Source organism: Zingiber officinale, chromosome 1B, assembly GCF_018446385.1.
Source record: "Zingiber officinale cultivar Zhangliang chromosome 1B, Zo_v1.1, whole genome shotgun sequence".
Lineage (NCBI taxonomy): Eukaryota > Viridiplantae > Streptophyta > Magnoliopsida > Zingiberales > Zingiberaceae > Zingiber > Zingiber officinale.
Window position 1 is genome coordinate 136,373,664 of NC_055986.1, and position 3,948 is coordinate 136,377,611.

The window sequence follows — 3,948 nt, forward strand, 5'->3', positions numbered from 1 at the left end:
TTGTTTGCCATATGTCATGTCATGACATCATATCTAATTTACTATCATTTGAAATGTCATGATAATGCTTAGGTTAGTTATATGTCATGCTTTATTTAAGTTTCATACTTTATGACATGACATCATGACATTGTCACATGTTTTCACTTATGATATTTTTTTATGCCATGTCATCATCTCTTGTATTTATGATCAATTAAATTGATTTAAGGATAAAAACTCAATTTGATATGGAAATCAAATTGTTGTCTAGAAAATGCATGAGAACTTAGCTTAAGATGACCTAAACCCTCTCACATCAAAATTGACTTGGATGTGTTTGATACACCTTAGATGTGTGTGAGATATTAGGATTATGAGTTAGGATCAAGGTGCATAGCTCTTGTACCTAGATGAGCCTAGTTCGTAATTGGGGATCATAGGGAAAGCTTGTGTACAAGTCATGTACATTTATCCCTAAGATTGTGGTCCTAAATTGAATGGTTTAAAATCATTTCAAAATTGATTTGAAAAACCTTGATGAAGCTTTTCTAGTGATAGCATTCATCATTGAACAAGTTTATACAAAGATGGATTAATCTTGAGCTATTTCAAAGTTTTTCAAACTTTGTATCAAGATTTAAAAATGGAAGTTATTTTCATAGAAAACTATTTTTCCATGATAATATATGTTATGAGAAATGTATCCTCAAAATTTTACAATTTTTGGAATTTTTTGTAATTTTTTAGGGATTTCTGAATTTCGGGAGAAAAATCAGAAATTCCTATCAGAGCTTTGTGGACCGATCAGAGGGGATGCTGATCGGTCCAGAGTAGTGTGGATCGGTCACTGGACCGATCCAGGAAAGTCTGATCGGTCTGGTGACCGATCCAGTAAAGGGTTGAGCGTGCCAAAATGCTGATTTTCGACTGATTGTCTGAAATTTCAGCTGGAAGTTGGTATTTTAGATTTCTAAAGGATTGAAACTCTCCAAGACATGGTTGGTGCAATGGTCAAGGGGGAGTTGACCTTTAGGGGGAGTTTTACCTAATGGTCAAGGGGGAGTTGACGTTTAGGGGGAGTTTTTACTCGATTTCTGAGGATGAGTGACATGGGATGGTCACTAAGTTGATTGTTGTCTTTAGTATCAAGGGGAAATTAAGGGTTTCAATGAAAGGTATGAGACTTTCATTAACCTTGATTCACTCTTTTTGATGTGTGTCAAAAAGGGGGAGAAATGTCTAGAGAATGTTCAAGGAAGAATATTGGAGTTTGGGGAGAATGTTCAAGGAAGAACATTGATTGGAGAACTATTGGAAAACCTAAGTTAGGTTATCGGGTTAACCTAACTTGATTATGGTTTTTGTCAAACATCAAAAGGGGGAGATTGTTGGTGCAACCTTAGGTCAAGGTTGACCTGGTTGACCCGACTCAAGTTGACCTGACTCGAGGTATATTTTGATGTTTGACAAAAAATAGAGAAGTTGTATTTTGATGTTTGACGAGGATAGAAAAGTTGTATTCTGATGTTTGACAGAATATAAACTTGGGAGATTGTGGGTGCAATCTTTGGTCAAGGTTGACCTGGTTGACCCGAGGTGAGTCGACCTGATTTGGGAAATCCTGGTGAGTGAAGCCAGGTGAAAGTCCTGGTGAGTGAAGCCAGGCAAGGGAAAGTCCTAGTGAGTGAAGCCAGGTAGTTGGAAAGTTCTGGTGAGTGAAGCCAGGCAGTTGGAAAGTTCTGGTGAGTGAAGCCAGGCAAGGAAAATCCAGATAGGTCAAGGTTGACCAGACATCTGGTGAAAAGTCCAAGCAGGGAGCTTGGCACGAGAAAAGTCCAAGTATGGAGACTTGGCACGGAAAAGTCCAAGCAGGGAGCTTGGCACGGGAAAAGTCCAAGTATGGAGACTTGGCACGGAAAAGTCCAAGTATGGAGACTTGGCACGGAAAAGTCCAAGTATGGAAACTTGGTATGGGAAGTCGGAGAGGGCTTGGGAGCTCGTTCTCCGAACTGTGGTCAGAGAGGGCTCGGTAGCTCGTTCTCTGGACCGGATGGAGTCGGAGAGGGCTTGGTAGCTCGTTCTCCGAACTAGGTCAGAGAGGGCTTGGTAGCTCGTTCTCAGGACCAGGTAGGGTTTAGGGCTGGGAGCTCTAAACCTGGATCGATCTGGTGACCGATCCAGTGATACGCTGGTTGACTGATCGGTCTGGTGACCGATCAGTAACAAAACAGTATGAAATACGATCGTTTAATAATATGAAGAAGAAGATCGGGAGAAGAAGATGCACAACAGATCCCTGAACATTCAGGAGAAAGCTCACTAGACAAGGATCGACATCCGACGACGGTGCCCATAGGTGGCAGAGAGGGGGGGTCCCATAGCAAGGAAAAAACCTCTGCTTCGCAGTGATGACTGACGTCTGACGACGGTGTACGGCTAGATTTCTGCTGTGTCTTCTGCCCTCTTCACAGGTTCGCAGGTTCAGGGATATAAAGGGGTCGAGTGCCTCTACAGTAGAAATACTGCCTCTCTTTTCTTTCTGATCTTACTGCAATCAGAGCTTTGCTGAGCTCTCATTTTCCTGAAGCTTCGTGGAAGCTTCCTTCGGCTGGTTCCTACTGTTGTAGGTGTTTCGTGAAGTTTCTGCTTCATCCATTCGACGAGAAGGCAAGCTGTGTTTTTACATTCTTACTGCCTTTGTATTGTGTTGTATCTTTGTACTCCTATCTTGCTGTTGCAAGAAGTTTGTGGCGAGGTTTCTCCACCCAGAAGGAGTTTCTATTAGCCGGTTTTCCAGGGTCTCATCCACCGACGGATTGATAGGCTTCGTCCACCTTACGGACACGCCGAGGAGTACGAGTATCATCTCCGAACCTCGTTACATCATCGTGTTTGAGGTTTGATCTTCTCCACTTTCGTTTCTACTCTTTATTTCTGCTGCGCTAACCTAAATTGTAGGAAGAAACGAAAATTTGGGGTCGGCTATTCACACCCCCCCTCTCTAGCCGCTATCCGAAGGTTCTAACAGTTTGTTCCTTTCCATCTTGGTCGTGAGCTACTGTTTATAATTTATAAGGTACTGATAACATGATCCTCTGTGTGTGACACCACACACCATGTTATCTACAATATAAATTAATTGAACAACTACATTTATCATAAATGTAGACATTTGACCAATGTGATTCTTATTTCTAGATAAATATTTATACCAAAAGCTAGGCTTTTAGTATACATCCTAACAATCTTCCACTTATACTAAAAGACTAAGCTGTCATATCTGCTGCCATACATCTGAATCCCAACCCTTCAACATGCCCATCAAAAGCTCTTGCCTTAAGGGCCTTAGTGAAAAGATCTATAGGTCATCAACTGATGCAATCTAGGCATCAACAACTTCTCCTCATTTATACGATTTCTCGTATTGGGTGGTACTTGCGCTATATTGTGTTTACTTGCCTTATAGACTCATGGTTTCTTCGAGTTTGCTACTGCACCACTATCATTACAATAAATTATAATAATCTTTGGACAAACCAGAAATCATATCTAAGTCTATTTTGAAGTTATTGAGTCATTCAGCTTTTATGACTACCTTAGAGGCTTGCCATATACTCAGCTTCTATGGTGGAGTCCAGAAAACACCTATGCTTATCACTCTTCCATAGTTATGACTTTACCTCCTAAAGTAAACACAAAACCCCGAGGTTGACTTACTATTGTCCCTATCCGATTGGAAGTCAAAATTCGTGCAACCCACAGGGACCAAATTAATTGCCTTGTAAGCTAGCATATAATCTCAAGTGCCTCTAAGGTACTTCAATATATGCTTTACTGCAGTCCAATGTCCTTGTCCAGGGTTACTTTGATATCTGCTAACTATGCCCTTAGCAAAACAGATTTCTGATCTCGTGCATAGCATACATTAGGCTTCTGACAACCGAAGCATAAAGAACTGCCTTCATT